This window comes from Cetorhinus maximus, chromosome 16, assembly GCF_964194155.1.
Source record: "Cetorhinus maximus chromosome 16, sCetMax3.hap1.1, whole genome shotgun sequence".
In the NCBI taxonomy this organism is placed as follows: domain Eukaryota; kingdom Metazoa; phylum Chordata; class Chondrichthyes; order Lamniformes; family Cetorhinidae; genus Cetorhinus; species Cetorhinus maximus.
Window position 1 is genome coordinate 1,736,893 of NC_135894.1, and position 25,336 is coordinate 1,762,228.

Consider the following 25,336-nt stretch of genomic DNA (forward strand, 5'->3'; position numbering starts at 1 on the left):
AATTAAATCAAATTGGTAAGACATGACCCCCCTATAACAAAGCTTTCTGACTGTTCTTGATTAATCCCTGCCTTTCCAAGTGTATATTAATTCTTTCCTCAGAATTGCTTCCAATATTATCCTGAGTTTACGCTGACTGGACTGTAGCTCCCTGGTTAATAGCACCCTCCCTCCTAGAATAACAGTACCACATTGGCTGCCGTCCAGACATCTGGCGCCTTCCCTCTAGCGAGATCAATATTGCAATTAATACCGGCGCCCTTGCATTCTCCTGCCTTGCCTCACTTAGCAGCGTCGGATACGTTTCATCCTGGCCTGGAGATTTAACTATTTGTAATCCCACCAGACCGTTGAGAAACTATTCCCTTTCTATGCTAATTCCCTTCATTATATGGTAGCCCTTATATGATAGTCTGATTTCCTTACCGATGTCGCCCCTCTTACTTGTGAACACAAACACAAAGTATTCATTTAGAACCCTATCTGTATCTTCCGCCTCCACACAAAAATTACCACTTTGGACGTTAACGGGCTCTACTCTTTCCCTCGTTATCCTCATAATCTTATTGTACTTGTAACATAACTTTGGATGTTCCTTTATTTTTCCTGGCAATGTTTCTAGCTCTTGGCCCATTTTTCTCCTCTAATTTCTATTTAAGTATCCCCCCAAAATAATCTATGACCCTCTAGGCCTTCCTTTGTTTTGAGCCGTCGTTATCCGCAATGACCCTCCGTTTGTATCTTTATCCAATCCTCTATATTCATCAACACCCTTCCTTTACCTTAACTGAAAAATATTGGCCCTGTACTCTCCATATTTCTTTCTTGAATGATTCTCAAAGTGAGTACATTTACGTAAAATTTGCGTCTCCCAATCCAATCAGACCAAATCATATCTGATCATATTAAAATCCACCTTTTCACAATTTAGAACTCTCACTCCTGACCCATAGTTGTACATAATAACTTGCAACCTAATTGAGTGATGATGACTATCTGCAAAATGTTCCCGCACTGATACCTCTACCACTTGCCAGCTTCATTCCTTAAAAATAAGTCCAGGTTCCTCCAACTCACTTCTCTTGCAGGACATTCTATGTACTGGTTAATATTATCGCCTGTATGCATTTTAAGAATTCTGCTTCCTCTTAACATATCGTTACATGACCAACCCAGTTAATGGTGCAGAAGTTGAAATCCATCACAATTACTACCCTATTATTTTTTGCAGTACTCTGAAAGGTGCCTACATGACAGCTCGTCTATATCTCTCTGGCTGTTTTATTCTGTCTTGCTGTCTGATGGTATAATGCCAGCAATGTGATTGCTCCTTTTTTGCATTTAGGTTCTTTAAATTTGACATTATTTGAGGTGCATTGTAAAGTGTGATCACTTCTTACTGCTGGAATTGATTCCATTACTAATATTGCGACAGCCTCTCCTATTTTCTTCCTTACCTGTCTCGCCTGGAGATTCCACACCCAGTTTATTCGGACTGGAGGGCATTTTAAATTGATATTCCCCTTAAATCGGTATTTAAAACACAGTTTAATGTAATGCATATAAATATTTTTTTTAATTTCTATTTTAACAAGGAAACTTTCAGTTAACACGAACTTGTAAACGTAAACACTGAGGAGGACAGTAAGAAATTTTAACAATATGAGCACAGGGTTATGAAATAGACAGGCACCGGGCAATGGAAATTTAATTCAGGGATGTGTGAAGGGCACTCTTGGAGAAAGAACGAGGAGACATCACAAAAACTAATTGTGACAATATTAAAAAAAAGGTGCAAATTTCCCTCCCCGCTGTAATCAGGCTTGATTGGTGGTGTGAGGGGACAATTTACCGAGAAAGCCAAACACATCTATTTCATGACGTAGGGAAAACAGTTTTCAATCTTCCGCTCTGCCCTTCAAAGATGGAATTCGTTACGGCTCATCGTCCGGAAGCTCACTGAAAGGCATTTCAATTTCATTATAAGGCCAGCCGCCACAATCATTTCCACGCCTTATAATTTAGTTTGTGTTTAGCAACAGCAGACATAGGGCTTGCACTTGGCCAGCTGTGCTAGGATGGCAACTTGGATATGAATAAGATCGCAAGGCCATCACATGTAGGAGCAGGAATATGCCTTTGCACCCATCGAATATGCTCTGCCATTCAATGAATTCATGGCTGACGTAATAAAGCTCAAGTCCCTTTTCCTAATTCTTCCCCCTAACCCCATTCCCATTAATTGTTAAACAATTTGCCCATCTCGGCCAGGAATATAATTAACAACACAGCCGAACAGCCGTCTGCTGTAAATAATTCTACAGATTGACTACCCTCTGAGAGAGAAATTCCTCTTGATCTCTTTCTTAAAAGTCCAAACCTTACTCTGGCAGGCTCTCTCAAAATGGGAATCAATCCATCACAATCAAATCTGTCAATCCGCCTAAAAATCTAAAGTGTTTTAATAAGAACGACTCGTTTTCACCAAAGTCAAATGCGGAGTTTCCCACTGTCCACAAACTCAACTGAGAAGAAAATCTATCCATACCCGGGGTCAAGCTAGACACCCTTCCCATGAATGCTGCACATGGCAGTATATATTTCCTTTGATAAGGGCACCAAAACTGTTCACAGAAATACACCTGTGGTCGAACTGGGGTCATGAATATTTTATTTAGCGAGACTTACCTGTTGCTTATGCTTCATTCCGTTTTAAATAAAGATCAACATTCCACTCTCGTTGCCTATTACCCGCTGAAATTTTGTGCATGGTTTCTGCGATTCATGCACATGGACCCCCAAGTCCCTCTGTGCTGCAGGTTTCAGCAGTCTTTCTCCATTTACATAGAAATCAGCTAGTGTACTCTTCCTGCTGAAGTGCATACCCTCATATTGTCCAACATTGTGTTCCATCCACCAATTTTTTTGCCCGATGACTTACGCTGTCTATATCGCTCTGCAGACTACTTGTGTTGATTTCATCCCAGAGTAACGGGAAGCTCATTTTAAAACGAGGTGAGGACGAATTGCATCTCTCAGAGCCTAGTCAACCTTTGGAACTCTTTAGCACAGTGTTCCGTAGATGGGCCATTAAGTATGTTGAAGGCAGAGATGGACATATTTTTCATCAATAAGGGTATCAAGGATTATGGGGAAAAGAAAGGCATGTGTATTTGACGGCTATTAGGTCAGCCATGACCTATTTTAATAGCGCAGCAGGCTCCCTATGAGGGATGGCGTGAATCTGCACGTAAGTCTAATGGTCTTATAGCCATCAGCTGCGATCCCACTTTTCCTTGTGCTATTTGCTAATTTGGCAATAGTGCATTCACACCCCTCATCTAAGTCATTAATATTACTTGCAAACAATGCTTGCCCAAGCACAGTTCCCTGTGGCACTACACGAGTTGCAGTATGCCATTCTGAAAATGCCCTCGTGATCCCAACTCTCTGTCTTTTATGAATTATGAAGTCAACTACCAATGCCAATATATTACCTCCAATGACATGAGGCACTGTATTATTATTCAGGCTTATGTGCTGTGGCTTTTCGAACACCTTTTGAAAATCCAAATGAATTTCATCTACAGTTTCGTCTTTACCTATCATGCTCTTTAACTCATCAAATAATTACGAAGCATTTGTCAAGCATCATATTCCCTTCATCAAGCATTACTGACTCTGCTTGTTTAGATTTTCTCCTATGCTCAGTGCCATTGCACAGCACTCGCAGGGTGGCCGATTGGTGTTCGAAGGTGAGGCTTGTAGTGGGACAGGGTGTAGTAGGCTTGCCAGCTGCTGAGTCGAGTTGTGGAGGGAGAACAGCAGCCCTGTGGAGGGGGGAGCGTTCCCCTGCTTTTGGCCCGTGTTGGTGTGGGACAAAGACTGTACAGCATTTAATGGTAGTGCAATAGCATGTCCGGTTTGCGGCGGGGAGGTGGTCTTGGCGAGGTACGCGGCCATTCATAATTGAATTCCTCTATTAAGTAATAATTCGTCTGCATTTGAGGCAGAGCAGATGTCGCCTCATTAATATGCTTGGAGTCGGAAATTTCACTTACCTGCCTATCAGGAGACACAGAGCCGTGAAAATGACAACATGTGCTCCGTAGAGTTCACCCCTCAGGCACAGGAAGCACACTAAATAAAGCCTCAGTGGAAGTCAGTACATTCGAAATACTGAGCATTCAGTAAAATATCCTTGCTAATACTGGCCTTGTAGCTGGCAGCTCCTTGTAATGCCATGACCTCGTTTTGAGCCAGCCTCCCGCCTGTTGTACCTTTGCAATGCCTGTTAGGAGGGTGCCTGCTTCAGAGCAGACCTCATAGCATGCAATCCAATGGGCGAAACTGCCACCAATCTGCCAGTTGAAGTTGGGTGAAAGTGAATGGTGTTCTCGCATTCACAAATTACAGTACACATTCGAGAGGTGGCCAGCGCTCTCCAGGATGCATTAAGGTATCTTCTGTCGGACCAAATATATTTCAGTAGAGCTCCAAAACTAACCCATGCTTCTCTCTTTTTCGTTCTGCTGGAAGAGTACATCAAGAGTATGGAAATGTTTTGAATTGACTCAACCTCTCGTGGCTTTCAGAGTGCATAGATGATGCATGAGAAAGTGCCGGATCTGCCTGTTTAGCCAGAGGGGTGAGCAGCGCCCCCAGGAATAAAGGACATACACAACCCACTGTGGGTCGCTAGGTCTATATTTCACCTAAGTACTGAGAGCCTGTTTTGCTGAAGACGGGACCTATCCATTCACATCTGCCACCTTCTGCAGGATTTGACAAAACAGGAGCTGGATGGCATCCTTTTCCTGTGACTAGGGAAGTGACCGGGGCACTCAATTATAATATCAGACTCTCCTTCCAGGACTTCACAGGTGAGTTCAGAGAGTTTTCGCTGGACTCAACCTACAAATGCATCGATGAGTTCATGGATGCCATTGCCGCAAGTGCAAACATAAATATCCATTTCATGCACAACCAGGAATGCCAGGATACAAGGGCACTGGGATTTGTCTAGATCTCAGGTTTCCACACGTACAGGGTGCGATGGATTGTATTCACCTGGCGCTCAGATCTCTGTCACCACACACGGTCAACGATGTCAAAAGCAAGAGATAACATTCACTGAATGTTCAGCAGTTATGTGTCCAGCACAAACACATCTATTTGGTAGGCACATGTTTCCTGGGAACGTCCACGATGCCTGCATTCTCAGACATACACTTACATTCTCCGTCGGTCAGTTTCCTGACGTCTTCCATGTCGCACCGAGGTTGCAAGGATTGCCTCTCAGGGACAAGTGGTACCCACAGAGTACGTGACTAGCGACACCATTGTAGTTGGCTCAGACTCCACCAGATCAAAGCTATAATAAAGCTTAATGTGCAACTCGCTACTTCGCGGAGAAAAACATCGAGATGTTGTAGATTGAGGTCCCAGTACCTGACATGGCCGGGTCGAGCACTGTAAAACAGTCCCCAGAGTGTGTCATGCATTGACGTGACCTGCTGCAGCCTTACAACCTGGCATTGCTGCGGGAAGAGGAGATGGCTTAGTAGTTGCTGGAGGTCTCCACTAATGTGGAGTATAAAAACCGTGATGAGGGTGAATAGGCTCCATAATAACATGACAAAGGCAATTAAACCATTGCACAGGCCGGACGAGGATGGCGCGCCTGGGCTGCACTTATATTTACAGTATTTGCGGAGGATAATGGATAGGTGGAGTAAGTAGAGACCAGAGACACTCCCATTGCACCACTGAACAATGGATTCCAATATGGCTTATGATAGCACACGTAACCTCTGTGATAATGTTCCTGTCATCGAAGCGCAGGGAGTCACCAATAATATTTCGATTCCAGGCGATAATGATGACATTAAGGGTGGACACTCCATAGAAATCACAATATCTCTGTGATTCAATTACTGCTGGCTTGCCTTGTGCAGCTCACTTGTGTTCAGCGATCAGGGTCAATTCATGGAGGTGCAGCCGTGAAACTTCAAATACATCACATCGTTGTCCAGCCTTCAGCACCTGACACCCTCAGCAGCACAGCGTAAACGGTCAAAGGTGCTGACAAGATAGGGGCCAACAACACCTTAAGTAGGCTGAGTGGACAAAGAGGCTCTGACAAAACCATGTGACAACTTACAATGACATTTTTGCAGCAATGGCCATCACCATAGAAGTACAGGCATCAGGAATGTATCCACTTAATACGAAGCTGTACCACTGCTTTGGTTTCAAACAGAGGGAAGAGGCCCGGGATTGTCACACTTGCCCTAACATTGTGCAGAACAAAGGTTATGCAGCTGAGTGAAAAATAACACTGCTCGTCAGATCAGGAATCCATAGGCAAGGAAAAAAATGTAGGTAGTTCATTTACATTGTTGAAGGCACGTGTGGTTAACATTTGTTTAACCAGATCTTCGTAACCTTACAAAACCTGCCGCTACATCTTGGTGTTTCAAAGATATTCATAGAAAAGCTGAAGCTAACATGCTGACTGATATTCCCTGTATGTGGTGGACTTTGGCGGCATCCTCTGGAGGGCCAAGACCTGGATGGCCCTAGACTGCATTCAACGTCCTGCTGTGTGGTAGTGGCACTATCCTCGGTATGTGGACCTGGAATTTCTGAGGTCAGATGAAGCATGCATTCATATGACGTGAGAGTTTGTGCGCTTGACATCAAGGGAGCAACTGCCTGTGCATAGTTTCAAGGAGACTCAGCACAACGGGAATTAATGGGAATCAGGAGGAAAACGCTCCGTTATTTGCAGTCATGCATAGCACTAGGGAAGATGATTGTAGTTGTTGGAGATCAATCATCTCAGCAGGAGTTCCTCAGGGTAGTGTCCTCAACGAACTATCTCCAGCTGTTCCACCAACGACCTTCCTTCCAACATAATGTCAGAGTTTTGGAAGCTCGCTCATGATTTCACGATGTCCAGCACCATTTGCGACTCAACAGAAAAAGAATGCAGCATCAGCTGGTCAATATGGAGGTTTAGGGTGACAGGTGATAAATAACATTCGGGCCACACAGGTGTCAGGAACGGACGATCTTCAACAAGAAAGGATCCAACCATTGCCCCTTGGTGTTAAACGGCATTACCACTATTCATTCACTCACTGTCAATGACATGATGTCACCATTGACCAGAAACTGACCTAAACTTGCCATATTAATTCTCTGGCAACTAGAGCTCGTATGAGGCTAGAAATTATCGGATGATTAACCCACTTCATGACTCACAAAATCCTATCCACCAACTATAAGGCACAAGTCAGGAGTGTTGTGGAATACTACGCATAGGCCTGGATGAGCGCAGCTCCACCACTCTCAAGAAGCTTCACACCATCCTGGACAAAGCTTCACTTGAATAGCATTCACAATCATTCACTCACCCCATCGATGAAGCACAGTGTCAGAAGGGTGCACCCTCGGCAAGATGAAATGCAACAACTGACCTGGCTCCTCAGGCTACACCTTCCAAATCCACGGTTACTACCATATGGAAGGAAAAGTGCAGCAGGCATAAGATTCCCACCTTGTCACTGACCACCCTGACTTGGAAATATAAGGGCCGTCCCTTCACTGATGCTAATACAGAGTCCTAGCAACAATAAGAGAAATGATGGGCTGGAAACTACCGGAGTCTCATGGGTACTTGCCCCATTGAGGTACAAGTGCTGATCCCCCTCCCTATGGGTGTGCCAGGGCCTCTGGAATAAATATTTAGAATGTGCGGCTGCAGGAGTGAGATAGTACTGACCCGCCCCATCCAGAATGCACACTGCTGGAGACTAACTAGGATATCATGAATGGAGAGCAGCCCATGTAGTAGTAAAGGAACGATGTTTTGGACCATTGTCTCCTCGTTGGACACCATTGCACCGTTATTGACCTCTCTGCGTTGGCATACCAGCCTGATTACATTAGCCTGAAGGCGGACAGACACCTCCATCATCCACGCCATCTGAGGATTGCAGTGGACAAAACTGCCTGGTGTTTCCAAACTTTCCTTTGGATCTCTATCCACTGAGGTTCGACTGAGTATAGAGGAACATCCTCTAACATTTACTCAAGAGATGTCTGGCCTCCAGCAGTTCTCGGAGGTGACGGTGACCTGGGAAGATCCTCTCCACGCCTGCTCTGGATTAAACAATGTCATGTGCTCCCTAGATTGCGACCTCAAGTGTATCCTAGAACTCCTTCCCAGTGAGTTGTGTGCCTTTCATGTTGGGAAGTACCTGGAGAGCGCTATGACTAGCCATCTATGAGGGTCATTTAAAATGTCACTCCACATGATTCTTCAGTGCTTAATTGGAGTCTTTGGTTCATGGACTCCATCGTTTATTTTTCCCGAGATGCGCCTGCAGAAGCAAGGAGAGATAATTAGAGATTTCAATTGGCCTGACAAACAGGCACATCACTCACAGCATGGTTGTTTGATGGATTTTGCACTACCTGTTCGTCACTTGGTAGTGCAGTGCCAACCTTACCTTCAGCAAAGGAATTGTTCAGATTCTCCACAGCCATCTGGTTGCCTCCTTTTTCAAAGTCCATGAAGGCCTTGACTTCAGACATTTTTCCTTAAATTTTTAACGTCTCCCTCTTGTTATTTGCCTGCTTGTCTTGCTTGAATCCACGGGGAGAAATTGTAAGCTGGACACATGTCAGGTCTGATTATAAGTGTCCTTAGCTTCTGTGAGTGTTGACTGGTTCCATGACCGGGATAAGGACATTGACGGTGTTTGTGAGACATTGAATGCTGATGTGCCCTGAACTGACAGGGAGTTTGGCCACTGTAAATGTGAGATGACTATACGTGCAGGAGTTGAGAGTGATGAAAATAGTGTGTAATCCTGGCAAAACAGAGGATATCATCCTGGGTTGCTTTCCTTTTTGAGGGCTTTGGCGCGGACCACCTCCTCCACCGCCTCTCCAGTCAAATTGGTGATGGTCCTCTTCAGCCTACGGCTGGGACCGGGATAGAGGATACCCCGGCATGCATTAGCTGCTTCCAAAAGGATCTCTAGGGATGCTAAATGACATGAGGGGGATGCAACCCTCGTACATTTTGTGGCCACGTCTTCAGAGCAGCAGTCCTGGGCTGGAAGCACAGAGGGGTTTAAGTGTGGCTGCACATTATATATGGTATGCAGCAAGATTTAGCAGCGATGTGACAGCACGGCAGGCTAATGGGAGGCTGCCTTCCATGGAAAGAGTTTTCTGCAAGAATGCATAATTTAAGAGGTAGGAATAGGTCAATAGGGAGTGAAAAGCTCCCATTGCAGACGTGGGGTAAAACGTCATTTTTCTCTCCAACAGCTTAAAATCCTAGATTCCATCCAGGCAGTTCATATAATGTTTTGTAAATAGTTTTTTTGAAGATCGGATTCTGGGTCCAATCCGAAAGCAGGCTACTCGAGACCTGGTATGGGGCAAGAAGATAGGATTAACGGAAAACCTCATAGTGAAGCCAAAGTTAGGTAGCAGCGATCATTAAATATTATGGATTTTACATAGATTTTGAGGAAGAAACGAATGCTTCCAAGGCTAGTATTATCAATTGAAATAACGGCTACTATGAATGGCATGAAAGCAGAGCTAGCAAAGGGAGTTTAAGGGATATGTCAGTAGTTGTTCAGCGAAGGCGCTCAAGCGTATATTTCAGAATTCAATGAAAATATAGAATCCAATGAGAAATGAAAATTCCAAGGGGAGGGCCCAGCATCCGTTGATAATGAAAAAAAAGTTAGAGACAGCATCAAACTTAAAGAAAAAAAAACGTCAAATTGCAGAAAGACATGTGGCAGGTGCGAATATTGGTAAGTATATCAACAATAGCAAAAATGACACAATCATTAATAACGGGGGGAAATTAGTTTACGAAGCATGCCAGTGGGAAATGTAAAGGCAGATTGCAACCACAAAAAATACATACAAACATTTAATTAAGAAAAGTGTTAACAAAATGAGCCATGGTCCGATTACGAAGTGCGTCTGGATAATCTATAATGGAAAGCGGAGAAACGACTATCGAATTAGCAGTTGCTCTGCATCGGGATTGAATATTGAGAATACATGCATCATCCTAGAACTAACTTTAACATAGGAACATGGAAGGAGGGAGGAACTCGGGAAAATTACATTCACCACGGGAGTGGTATTGAAGAAATTGTTGGAGCTGCTGGCTGAGAAAGCCCAGGTCCAGATGGCCTCCACGCTATGATCATGATATAAGTGGCTAGCGTGATCCGTTAGGAAGCTAATTTAAATCTCCAAAATTCGCCAGATTCGGTAATTTTACATTTCATTGGCAAATAATAGATGTAACTGCTTTAACGAATAAGCGTATTAGAAAGAATGAAAGAAAATGAAGTTCATTTCGACTGTCATCAATCACTGGGAATTTGTCAGAACTGCCATTAAAGAAGTTAGATCAGGGCACTTAGTTTAATTCAGTGCAATAAGGTTGACTCTACATGGTTTTGAGAATGGGAAACCATGTTTAACCAAATTATTTGAGTTATTTAATGGAGCCACATGTGAAAAATGGAATATCAGTGGATGTGCACTACGCAAATTCCCAGATGGCATTTTATACGGTGACTGTTCAAAAATTATGGCGGAAAATAAATTCTCAAAATGTAAAGGGTTCGTAGAGTGTCATGGCTAAAATATTGGCTAGCTAGCTGGCAGCTGAGTGTTGGCATAACTGGGTATTTTCTATTTGGATCGGCACGATGATTGTTCTGCCACAGTCTCCTTTACCAAAGCTGTTGCTTTTGCAAGTTCCAGACCATTGCAAAGCTCCCGCACACCCATAGAGGGTGCAAAGCATCTCACTTTGGATGGGAACAGGTAACCATTTTCTTCTGCCCCGCTGGATATGTTCTGCTTAGGTCGCAATTGAATTGGAGGATTTTCTTTAAAGGGACGAGTTTGGAATTGTTCTCTGTTGGAGAAGTATCTGCGAATCATTCCCTCTCAACGTTGATGCTGCAACCAAATTCCTGGAGCTGGGGCGCACTGGCCTCTTTTCGTTGTCGTTGAAGTTGGAGTGCGCGGGTCCCTTTGTTGTATCCAATGCTCTGGAGCTCGTGTCCCTCCTCCCTTGGCTCCCTAGAGTATTGCCGCAACAACTTTAGATGCCAAACTTGCCCTTATCCGTCTGAAGAGCAGCACACCTTGTCTAACGTGCCAAATGAGAGACACCGTTTGCAATTTGTCCAGGAAGTTGCTTAATCCCGTCTTAGCCTTTTCTTCTTTTTGGCCTTTTACAGAAGCTGCCACTCCCGCAGTTGATGGTACTGCTGTCTGCTGGTACTTCTTCTATTGATTCGTTCTATTGAGCTGTGGGAGGTTTAGTGGGTGGTGCAATTGTTTGGCCGTCTGCTGCCTCATTGTTTCCGTTCGTCTTGTATTTCACAAATGTTGGGCAGGTGTATATTAGGCAGCTGCAGCTTCCCCAGATAGGGATCCTGGAAGAAGTTGAAGGTTTGCTTCCTTCCATTCCAGCTTGACAGTCATCATGAAGACCCGTTTGCTGGTCCAAATCCTGTAGAGAACATGACCGTGCTGCAGTTCCCAAATTTTTGAACGGACCTGGCGAGGAAATTGAGCACATCAGCGATGGGAACATTGTTATTGTAGAAGTGCACAGTCACCCACACTGTCCCGCTGTGACAGCTGAGAAAAGTGTGGCTTCAAAGTGAGGATTCTTATCTTTGGGTGGTCTCTGTTCGCCTTGAAAATATTCAGGAACATGACGAAGGCAGCAACAGGTTGTTTCGATAAATCCAGCGATGGGAACGGTATTTCTCCGGAGCTTCAAATCCACAAAAATAGAAAAATCTCATCAAAATCAATACAGTTAACCGACCTCACTTCCCATAACTGCAACCCTCACTGTGTTAGATACCCTTTGTTTTTGGCTCGACTGCTTGCAGCCATCGCCTCCGTAAGTTCCCGTAGTTATGCACTGAAGCCTTCATATGCAGAAACAACTGATAAGGACAGACACTACCGTTGTTCTTGGCCAAACATTATCAAAATACGAAAACCACATGATTCTGTGCGAGCTGAGAGGTTTGATCTCGGTAAATCCAGCACAAATCGATTGTAAAAAAGTGTGAAGTTGCCAGGATATTGGCTGACACCAAGACCGATAAATAGGGTGGAGAATATCGAGGTGTCTGCAGAGCATAACCACGTACAGTATAATGATATCTTGCCGCATGCAGCCAATCTCCGAACATAGATAATAAGATCCCTCCTGGCGGGTTGTCACGCTCGAACCGGTAACACAATGTGTTCCTAAAGGATGGAAAGGCCGGGTCAGTTGAACTGAGGGTTTAATATCGCAGAAGGAAATTACACCATCAATATAGTGAAGAGAACGTTTAAGCTTACCCTTCAAGCTTACATAGGGGACGGAGTGTATTGTGTTACAATCCGTAAATGGTTTCAATATGGGTTCAATTTGATATGCCCAGTTAGCACACGTGCGTTTTGTTTTACTCCTGGGTGATTTGGGTGAGAGTCAATTGAATAACGGACCATTACAGAGCTTTCCAATTCAGATATGTGACGCGACTGGGGAAGTAAAATTGGAGTTCACTCTTAGGATCGGATCAACTCTCACGTGTTAGTTGTTCTGCATTTCATTATTGTAATATCTGTTGTATGATTCACGCCACCGAGACAAAAAGCTGGAGCAATGGGCTAAGAGCACACAGTCGATGAAGAAACGTTGACATGAGTGTAGTTAATATCTCATAAATCGAAACTAAATACATAATGGGTGGATGTTGTGGGGCAGTGCATCATTTAAATTGTACATTATTAATTGAGTTTAATAATGAAACTGTGCTTTTACTTTGTTAATATTTATGAATGTGAACCGTCACGGTAGACTGCTGTGGGTAACGTTTGACTGATTCTGGTGAGAAGATGGAGCTGTGGAAGTGGGATTTTCCTGAGGACATCTATGAGGATCACATTGAACGTTTAATGATGAAAAGAGTTTTAACTAAACAGACGGACACCTGCACAGACGCAGACATCGAAAATAAAACACATTGACAGACATTAGAGGGCAGAACCACGATGTATGTTTGGCCACAGACATATCGTTTACAGAAATTCAATGCGACAGTAACCAATCGGTAATATGTGAATTTCCCTCTTTCAGCCCCACGGCACTGTGATTGCACCCATTATTATCTTGCAGCTGAAGGCAATGCTTAGTATGGGAAGAGAGGAAAAGGAACAGAAATAAATTGAGATGGGACGTGGAAAACGAGGAAGATGGACAAGGTAAAATAGGATCGCTGAGAGAGAAAGCAAGAGAGAGACAAAGGCAAAGAAAGGGAGATAGAGAGAGAGAGAAGAGAGGGAGAGAGAGAGAGAGTCAGAGAGAGAGAGAGTCAGAGAGAGCTGCTAGCATGCAGCGTAAGATAATGCTTAGGGCAGTGTATGCCCATGTAGATGTGGAAATGGACAGTAAGGTCCTGGTTAATAATTCAATTGGACTTCCGTGTGTAAAGTATCAGCTTATATAACAAGGGCCAGGCTCAGAAAGGTGAATAAAGAAAAAGCCCTTCAGGTCATCGTTATTGCAGTTGGTAGAGTGGTTTGGGGAGCAATTGCGACGTTGTGCATTGAGATGTCTTGAAGGAACTAACACCTGGTTCGGGTCGCAACGCGAGGGATTCCTAAGCAACCTCTGAAATAATGTACTACTGTTTAGAGATTTATCAAAGTGTTTCACATTTAGTGAAAGTCTATCCAAAAAATTGCTTGCCCTCGAGATTGGAGGTCAGAACGTTTAAACAAGAGAGAAGCGGATCTCACAGCTGTACAATGAAAAGCACATACGGCATTTTGAATTTCGTTTTAGGATGGGGTGGATATAAAGGTTATATGTGAAGATGTGGTCGCCATTTTAAATTCGCCTGTCTCTCCGTAAAATGTCCCTACGCCAAAGAGTGAGGCAGGATGAGAAAGACAGACGGGGAAAAGGGGAGGGCGACAGAAAGAGAGAGAGAAAGAAAAAGGGAAATGGACAGGGAAAGGAACAGCGAAACTAAGTGAAAAACGGAGGGAGAGAGAGTGGACGTGAGCGAAATGGATGTAAATAAAAGTGAAAAGAAAAGAGAAAGCGAGAGTGAGGGAAAGAGTGAAACGTGGATACAGACAGACAGAGAGATAGAAAGAGAGAGAGAGAAAGTCAGAGAGTGCCAGAAAAAAAAAAGAGATGCCGAGAGAAAGCCAGAGAGAGTGACACAGAAAGAGAAAGAGACATGGAAATAGCGCGAGGAGCGAAATTGAGAGAAAGAGGGAGAATGGATAATAATTACACAATCAGTGACAAAGAAAACTGAACTTTGGACCGATAGAACTTCTTATTGCTAACATGTTTTGGAAAAAACAGTCAACTTAATTTACAGGGAACACGTGATGTGCTAGATGTCTGAATTGTGACAAGAGGAGTATAGCCCAGCCTACTGATTAGGCCGCGCTAAGGATTCATTGGTCAGAGGCTTCACAATGTCAGGTGACCTATGATTGTCAGCAGCAAAGGCTATACTTTTCAGTATACTTTATTCCAATGCTGGACGCCTTTCTGCACCTCCGTCCAATGACTTATTAGAGGGAGTCGTAGAGAGAGAGAGAAAGAGAGAGGGTTGGGGAGAAAGCAAGAGGGAGAGAGGTCGAGGGAGAGAGCAGAGAAAGAGAAAAAGACCGAGCGACAGAGAAAGGAAAAATGCATTGAAATAGTGGGAGGGAGAAAGATACAAATAACGCAAAGCTTGAGGGATGAGATAACAGAAAGTCAGAGCGAGAGAGAGAGCGCAAGCAGAAAGAGAAGAACAGGAGAGTGTGAATGAGTGAAACACAGAGATAAATGATGTATTGAGGAAGCATAGAGAGAGAAATAGAGAGGGAGATATAGAAGCTGAATACACAGTGAGAGGGATCTAACGAGATATCTAGAATGAGAGTGAGTGGGAGACATGAAAGCAGCGGGAGGGATGAGTGATTGACGGAAGCAGTAAGAGAGGGAAGGATAAAGGGAGGTACAAGTGAAGGGGAGGGGCTGAATTGACACATTGTACCTGTTTGGGTGTTCGGGGAACAAGGGAAAACATTTTCTAATGCACCAAAGCCCCTGGTGCTACTGCGTGTGGGATCTTGCTGCGTAGAGTTTTCAGAGGGCACAGATTGAAGGTGATAATTTAAAGGAGCAGTGAAGATATGAAGAAAAACTTTTAGCACCAATAGGGTGGTAGGTATCTGGAATTCGTTGTCTGGTTTGGTGATGGAGGCAGAATCGCTCAACCAATTTAAAGGTGCCTGGACCAGTAGCGGGAGTTCAGTGAAATGCAAGGAATAGGAACAGGTGCTGGATAGTCGAATTACAAGGTGCGACTATATATTATCAGAATTTGCACACAAGATGGACTTAATGTTCCATCCCTGTGCCAATTTTTTCTATGGGTCCATAAAATGGGAGAAGCACAGTACTGAGCTGAGTGTGTACGGAGTGGCTGGCGGGGGGACGGGCTGGTAACGGGATAGGGACAATCGTGGACTGAGTGGATATATGGAAGTTGAAGTTTGGATGGGTGACTGATAGTCCAGATTCGGTGTATATGCTGGGTTCTGGTGGGGTTGGGAGTTGTATAGCCCTCGGCTAAGTGGGCATTGGGAGGGTTCCGGGAGTGTGAATTGGAGAGGGACAGTCTTGGGGTAAGTGGCTATGAATGGGGTTGTTTGGGTATGAATCGGACAGAGACAGTCCTGAAGGTGTTTGTGTTTTTTCAATTTCCGACCATTGATGAATGTCCATGACTTAGCGGCAGCCCTGACAATTGGATTGCAGAGCTTTTAGGAAGCTTCTTTTCTTCTCAGTCCAAACAGTGATGGGTATCCATGACGGACAGGCAACTCATGCAGTGGAACCTCCCTGTGACTGTGTACGTGACATCATTGAATAAATTTAAGAAATAGAGCAAGGGGGTATTTCAGCACATTCTTCAACTGCTGTCTGAACGGAGTCTGTGTCACAGCGTAAATTACAGTGTTAGTGCAGCAGCTCATTATCTGCAGCATGAAGCCTAATTCCAAAACAAACATATCTATCCATAAAGAAACACACTCAAAATCCCACATCCTGTACCAGAGAGATTACACCATAAACGTTGACCATACAGAATGAAATTGGCCATGATCACAAACAGCAAATTTATGGATTACCAATGAATCTCCATTGCTGGGTCTCTGGGCCTGTTCCCACTGCTGTCAGCTCGGAGTCTCCTGCGGGCTCTGCTGCTCTCTAAAATATGTCTGAGCAGCAAAATCAGGAAAAATGGGATGCCTGGGGTTAGTATATAGTGCAGGAAATTCATTGTTGCCCAGAACGGGGAGTCTTGAACATTGCTTGTGACATCACAAAACCAAGGGTATTTCCTGAGAAAATACAAACCTGTGAACATAAAATAACAGAAAATGCTATTTACACAGCTCAACAAAGTCACTGTTCCCAGAACAGTGTCACAAGCAATGTTCAAGACTCCCCGTTTTCTCGCTGCACTATTTAATTTTCAGCATCTGACAACAAATGGCCACAAATTGATCAAAGGTGCAAGTTATGATTAACCAGACAGAACAGTCAGTAGCTGCATAAATCAAGAAGGCGTGGATATTACACATTGGGACATTATACAGGAATAAAAACTGCTCGCGATAAAGAATTGGAATATGTCTCAATATCAGCTCCAGTATAATGACTAGTAGATCCGCCACTTCCATCGTCACCAGGTAACATTTGGTCAGACCGCAGTTTTTGCACTTTAGTATAGCAGTTGCAATCAGGTTGACCGTAAGGCAGGGAAATAAGCAACAAAATTATTCATCAGGCTCAGGAAGATAATACCACTTTGATTGCAGAATTGCTGATGTTATCAAATGTACGACTGCATTTAGTGATGTATTGAATTAAATGGACATGAAATAATCCATGATTTTTTTTCAGATTGGAAAGAAGCAGAGATTAAATAGCGAACAATGCCTGTGAGGAAAGAGGCGTGTGAAGAGTGACGGGGAAGTCAGACATAATACGGAGGCACAATAACGACCTGGGTTCGAAGGCATAACGTGAGGACACAGGGTTGTTGCATGATCAGTCATGACTGATGGCTTGCCGAGTCTGACTCTGTGAAACCATATGTTTGTTGAAGACGTTGCAGATATTTGGCAGCAATTCTCATTTTTTATCTCTTTTCTACTGACTTACACACATGCATTTAGGCAAAACATGGTTTAACTCCTGCAATGCATGTAATGTTTTTTTTTAAAAAGTCACAAAACAGACTTTCTTGTTGTTTTTAAAATCAATTGAAAGGACAAAATTGTATTTATTACGAAACCAGAGGTGAAATTCAAAACCAATACTTACTCCATTGACACACAGACACACACATAAGAAAATGTTTCTAGAAATGTAATAGGCGGTTAATTTATTGGAATTGTAGGACAGGAACTGGTCACTTCTCTGCAATCCTTCAGGCGGTGGTTGAAAAGTATGAGGGCCTGAAGGATTATCTCCTGTTTTCTTGAAGACAAGTCATGTCTGTTACAGAATGCTTAAATAGAATTTGCTCTACAATGTCAATAATCTAATTTATTTTTCATCAATAACGTTTTCCCTGTTCTGTGACCATAATGTCGGATTTCCATTGTTCACACATTAGCATTCCCGTTGTGAAGAAACTCAAAATCTCTCCTCCATTCTAGAAAAAAAGTTCAATTGTTCTCTCAGACACACGCATACAGAACCTTACGAAAAAAATTATCTCTCACAGACAAGCACAGAAACAGACACGCTGAAGCACACACTCGCAACATCGTAAACACAAACACACAAATACACATACTCTCACACACACAAACACACAATCACTCACGCAAAGGTATATGGAGACAAGGAAAACACACACGCACACACCCTCTCATAAATGTGCACACATACACGCAAACACTCAAGCACACACACAAAAAACTATTCTGACACACTCAGGCACTCAATCATACACACGGACACACATGTAGTCACAATCACTCACAAGTAGACAGATGGACACAATCAATCACATAGAAGCACACACAAAGAAACACACACACGCAAATTCACACACATGCGGATACACACATAAATAAACGCACAGAAAACCACACACACGCCTCAAGGGAATTTCAGGGTTGGAAGTAAATGCTGGCTCAGCCAGCGGTACCCACTTCCATAGTAATTAATTCGAAAAACACACACTCTCACACCGTGCAGTCAGAAATTGACAAACACGCTCATATGGAGTGACACAGACACGCAAACGCACAGAAAATTACACATGATTAAAAACACGCACACAGCAAAGCACACACACACACATAAATTGGCTTAAATAATCTCTCTCAAACACACACACAAGAGCATTCTTCGCTGGACTAGAGCTTCAGCGACACAAGATAGTGCTTTGCGGGCCAGTGTACTAAACACACCAGCGCAGGTGTCGGGATTTGAATTAAATAAAAAACTCATATAAAACGTATAACAATGTGGATGAAAGCATGGTCACTTATTGTAAAATAAATTCCAACTGGTTCTACAATGGTTTTTCTAGAAGGAAATCTGCTCTCCTTACCTGATGTGGTCCACACGGAATTCCAGACCCACAAGAATATTGTTGACTCTTAAATGCCCTCTGAAATGGTCTAGCAAGATATTCAGTTGCGAGAAACCATTGGAGACTATCAAGAAATGAGTAAATCCGGACAGATTATCTGGCTACGATCTAGGCACCGGACAGAACAACGACAAACTCAGCCATGTCGGCCCTGCAATGTCCCCCTTACTAACATCTGGGGGCGAGTGCCAAAAATGGGAACGCTGTTTCACAGGCTAGTCAAGAAACAGTCGAACAAAGTCATTCTCACGAAATTATGCCTTACAGGTAGTGATCCAGGAAACACCATGAACATTCTGATGTATGTTCCATACCACCAGTTGGACAGGGCAAGAAGAGGTGGCAACACATAGATCTCCAGTCGGGAGCGTGTTGGCCTGGGAGTCCTCAACATCGACTCGAGACCCCATCAAGCCTCAGGTCATCAGGTTAAACATGGACAAGTACACCTCCTGCTGGTCACCAAGCAAGCCATCCATCATGTAACGAATCAATGGTCCTCCATGTTGGACATCACGTAGAGAAAGCAATGAGACAGGCAAGGATGCATACTGTACTCTAGATTGGGGACTTCAATGTCAACCTCCAAAGTGGCTCGGCAGCAACATTACTGACTGAGTCCCCGAACCCTAAGTCGCATGGCTGTTAGGCTGAGTGTGAGTTTCCTTGTGGGGGCTTCATCAGGGGGGAAAGGCAATTTTCACCACAACATCACCAACGCAGATGCATCTGTCCATGACAGAATGATTAGGAGCTGTGGACACGATGACCGGCCTTCACATTGAGAAAACCCTCCATCATGTTGTGTGGCCCGACAACCGGACGAAATTGAATAGATTTAGAACTGATCTGCCAGCTCAAGACTGGGCATCCATGAATAGCTGTGGAGCATCATCAGCAGCAGTATTGCACTGAACAAAAATCTGTAATATTGTTTCCTGGCATATCCCTCGCTTTAACATTTCCATCAACACAGTGGACGATCACTGATGCAAAGAACAGCTCAGTAGGGCATTTTAAGAACAGCACCAGACATACCTAAAGATGAACTGATATTCTATTGATACTAAAAAACAGGGCTGCTTGGGTGATTACAGCATTAGCAGCAAGTTACAGACAGAGCCAAGCGATTCCACAAGCAACGGTTCAGGCCTAAGTTTTGCTGTCCCACCACACCCATTCTGGAATGGTGGTAGACCATTAGAAAGCTCACCTGAGGAGGAAGCTCCACATCCACGTCATCAATGATCGAGAAGTCCAGCACACCAATGCAAAATATAAGTCTAAAACTTCAGCTACAATCATCAGCGAGAAGCACCGAGACGCTGATCAATCTCGGCCTCCTCTGGAGATCCCCAGCATCTTAGATATGCCAGTATTCAGCCAATTTGATTCAATCCACATGATATCAAGAAGCCGCTGAATGCATTGGATACTCCAAGGGCATTGGGCCCTGGCAACATTCCAAAAGTAGAACTGCATACTTGAAATCCAATTAGGCCACCCACCAAGCCAAGCCATTCCTGAACAGCTAAAACAATGGAATCCCGGCTATGTGGAAAATTGACCAGCTATGTCCTGTGGACAATAATTTATGACAAATCTAACATGGCCAATTATCGCCCCATCAGTATATTCTCCATTATTAGTAAAGAAACGGAAATGGTCATCAACAGTGCTATAAAGTGGCTCTTGCTCAGTAATCACCTGCTACCGATGTCTATATTGGGTTAGACCACGTTCATTCAGCTAGTGACCTCTTACAGCATTGGTTCAAACATGGACAAAGGATATGAACCCCCAGGTGAGTTGAAAGTGAGTATCTTTGACATCAAGGCAGCATTTGATCGAGTCTGGCATCCAGGAGCCCGTGCAAAACGGGTGTCAATGTGGATCAGGGGGAAATCTCTCGAATGGTTGGAGTCAGACGTAGCACATAGTGAAATGTTTGTGATTGTTGGAATTCAGTTATCTCAGCTCCAGGACATCACTGCAGGAGTTAATCATCGTAGTGCCCTCGGCCCAAACATCTTCAGCAGCTTCATCAATTAACTTCCTTCCAACATAAGGTCAGAAGTGTGGAAATTCACTGCTCAATGCACCATGTTGAGCAGCACCATACACGACTCCTCAGATGCTGAAGCAGTTCCGGTCCAAATCCAACAAGACCCGTGTAAAATACAGACTTGGACTTTCAAGTGGCAAGTAACATTCACACCACGCAAGTAACAGGCAGTGAATATCTCGGGCAATGAAGATTACAAGCATCAACCCTTAACGTTCAATGGCATTACCAACACTGAATAATCCACTATCAAGTATCTGCGGGGTAACATTGACCAGGAACTGAACTGGGCTAGCCATATAAACACTCTGGCTTCCAGAAAAGGTTGAGGCTTGGGATATTGCGATAAGTAATTCTCCTCCTTTCTCCCGAAATCCTGCTCACCATCATCAAGGCACACGTCAGGAGCGTTATGGAATATCCTCCAATTGCCTGAATGAGTGTTGATCGCAGAAAACTCAAAAAACTTGACAACATCCAACACCAAGCAGCCAGCTTGATTGAGACACATCCACAGACATTCAATCCCTCCAGACGCACAGTCACAGCATTGTGTACAATCTAGAAGATGGTCTGTTTGAATTCAGCAACGTTGCTTCGACAGCAAATTTGAAATTGATGAAGCAGAGCATCTACAATGACAACAGCATCGGACATATTGGGTAATTACCACATAGAAGGTCTCATTCAAGTCACTCACCATCCCGGATTGGAATCATTTTTCCGTTCATTCAATGCCGCCACGGGGTAAAAATCTTCAACTCCCTTCCTAACAACATTATTGGGTGTGCATATGCAACGTACACTGCAGCGGTGCAAGAAATAAGCTCACCCCCAAATTCCTGAGGCCCACTAAGAATGTGAAACAATTGCTGGCCATGTCATCAAATTCCCAACACATGAAGGATTAAAACAAAACCGGCAATCTCTCACACACACACACACACTTACAGACACACACACATACATACACATGCACGCACAGACACACACACACAAAAACACACACGCACACTTATGGACACACAAAGGCACACGCACACACACGCACAAACTAATGCACACACACGCACAAACACACACACTCACTCAGAGTGAAAGACAATAAATTTTGAAGAAGTCCCAAACATGCTGGAGCACACCTTAATGCACACATGCATACACACACAGGCAGGTCAACAAAATCAATCAAGCACTCTCTGATTCTCTCTTACACACATTCAAACGGACACGCACATGCACATAAATGAACACGAACTTACAGGCACACACTGTCACACAAACACAGTCTCTCTTTTTTTTCTTTACACGCACAGAAAAAACATAGACACAGAATCTCAAGAACACACAAACGAACTCACATGAACACGCAGACGCAATGACACCCGGACACAATCAAGCACACAAATATCCACACCCACCCACACAGAAGAGGTCAGACCCATTCACAAAGGCATGCTCTCAGTCTCTCTCTCTCTCTCTCTTTCACACACATACGCACAAACACGTACAGGCAGAAAGTGACACACTCTCCCGCACACACACATGCATACACTCAATCAAATACACACAGAGAGATATGCACAGGCAGAGACACACACATACAAAAAATGAACAGACAAACGGAATCAAACAGTTTAACACACTGATCATAGCGCACACAAAGAAACATCATTCTCCCTCCTATCTCTCTCTCTCTCTGTCTCTCTCTCTCCCTCTGTGTATATCTCTCTCCCTCTCTCCCCCCTCTCTCAGACGCACACAGACCAGCATGCACGCACCCACAAACGCAAACACAAGCACTCTCATAAACAGTATCTCAGGCGTATATAGGCTCAGAAATAATCGTACTCACTCGCAAACAGAAGCACTCATGCAGAAACACGCACAAACACGCAAACTTGCACACATACAGACACGCACGCGAACACACAAACTCACACAGGCACACACAAACATTATATCTCCCTCTTACACAACCACACACACACTGAAATAATCACACACACACACTGAGTCACACTCAGACACACACACACACACACATTCAATCACATACACATGGACGTACATGACAAGTCACACTAACACATAAGGAGCGCACACGCCTGCACCCAATTTCTTACACACATAGTCACACAGAAGGAACCAACGGCCACATACACACACACACATACAAACTCACAAAGATACACACACAAAATTACATACATGCACACGCACACAGAAGCACAAAAGCACAAATATGTATACGCATACATTCTCACATGCACACCGATGCAAACAAACTCTCACAAGCAAACAGTAATGTATACAGAAATTCACATATACATAAACACCCACACAAACACGCACACATGCACACATTCACAACGTTGTAGTCTCTCTCACACAAACACAGATGAAAATGCACACACGCAATCACATGCACAGACAGAGACATACATGCAAAAAAATGAACAAGGTCACAGGCCGAATCAAACAAACTAAATCATAATAATGACCATAACACCAACACAAAACCGTAATTCCCACCCACCTCTCTCTCTCACTACCCCTTTCTGCCTCTCTGTCTCTCTCTCTCTGTCCCTCTGTCCCTCTCTCTGTATCTCTCTCTCTCTTTTTCTCTCTCTATCTCTCTCTCTCCTTCTCTCTCTGTTTCTCTGTCTCAGACACAGGCACAGAGAATGACACACATGCACGCTCGCACCCACTAATACACTTATAATGTCGCACAAGCACTCTCTCAGACGTTGACAGGCACTGGAACAAACACGCACACAGGCAAACAAATAAACATATGCAGGGCCACTCACGCAGAAACAGAAACATAAACGTACACTCACACACAGTTATAGTTGCACGCATACAGACGCTGATGCACACTCACAAAAACACACAGGTGAGATCACACACAAACGCACAATTTTATGCACAACCAAAAGCACACACACACACACACATACACGGTCACAAATAAGGAATCCACAGCCACACACATATGGGCACACACACACAAAAACACGTAAAAGTTTTCGACACGCAAACACACACTTTCACATGCACACCAGTGAAGACATACTTTCTCATGGACACTCCTATGGATCCACGGATTTTCATATACATAAGCGCAGACACAAACACACAGGCAAAAAATACACACCGGCAAAAAATACACGCACAAGCAGATGCAAACACAAGGGCAAAGAAACACATACACGCACACACAAACACACACACACGCTTAAATTTGCAGACTCTTTCTGACGTGCATATGAACATTCACACACGCAATCACGTAAACATGCAGACATGTGCCTGGGCAGAAATGCACATTAGCAAAAAATGAACAGTTACACATATAGAATCAAACAGTCTCTGAACACTGACAACGGCACCCACGCCGAAAGATCATTCTCTCCCTCTCCCTCTCTCTCTCTCTTTGTCTCTCCCGCTCTCTCTCCTTCTCTTATTATTCCATCTCCCCCTCAACCTTTATCTCTCTATATCTGCACCTCTTTATCTATCTCGCTCTCACTCTCTATCACTATCTCTCTCTCTCTCTTCTCCCCCACCCAAACTCTCTCTCATGCACAAACAGACACATGCATGCACACACCCACAAAAACAAAAACAATTTCTCAGAAACTCTCTCTCAGACATGGACAGGCACAGAAACAACCGCACACACACACAAACAGATGCATACACGCAGAAACGCACACGCACAGGGAAGGATAAATTCACAGGCTCGCTCCCTCACACACAAGCACATACACACACATGATTACACACACAGGGATAGGCAGAAGCAGTTACGCATATATCCAAAAACAGAACATGGACACATACATTACCAATCAGCATATACACAATGAGCAAAACACCAGCACAGAAGCATCACTGTTCTCTCCATCTTTCTCTTTCACTCACACGCACCCACACACACACGCTCCCACACACACACAGAGACCCACACAAACACACACATACACACACATTCTCTCACAATCAGTCTCTCAGACGCGCTCAGAGATAGAATCAAAAACGCACAGACGCAAACAGAAGCTCTCACACATAACCACACACAAACACATACATACACACACACACGCAAGCACAGGCAGACTCATATAAATATGCATATAAGCACACACACACAATCCATCACGAACACTTTCTCTCTTACACAAACGCACAGAAGAGGTAACACAGAAAAACTTTTCAACACACACATTAAGACACACTCAAATGCGCACACGCCCAACATTTTCACAGACAACTAAAATAGAAAGCCAGACACAAGCACATCCCACAAGAGTATATTTAAACAAGCTCTCACCAGCACATCAGACACACACAAACATCAAAAAGCACGCACACATACACACACAAACACACACTTGCACACTCACACAGACACACAGAAACAATCATACTCATTCACCCAGGTAATCCAATATACAGAACTACAAACACATACACAACGCAGAAACAAATG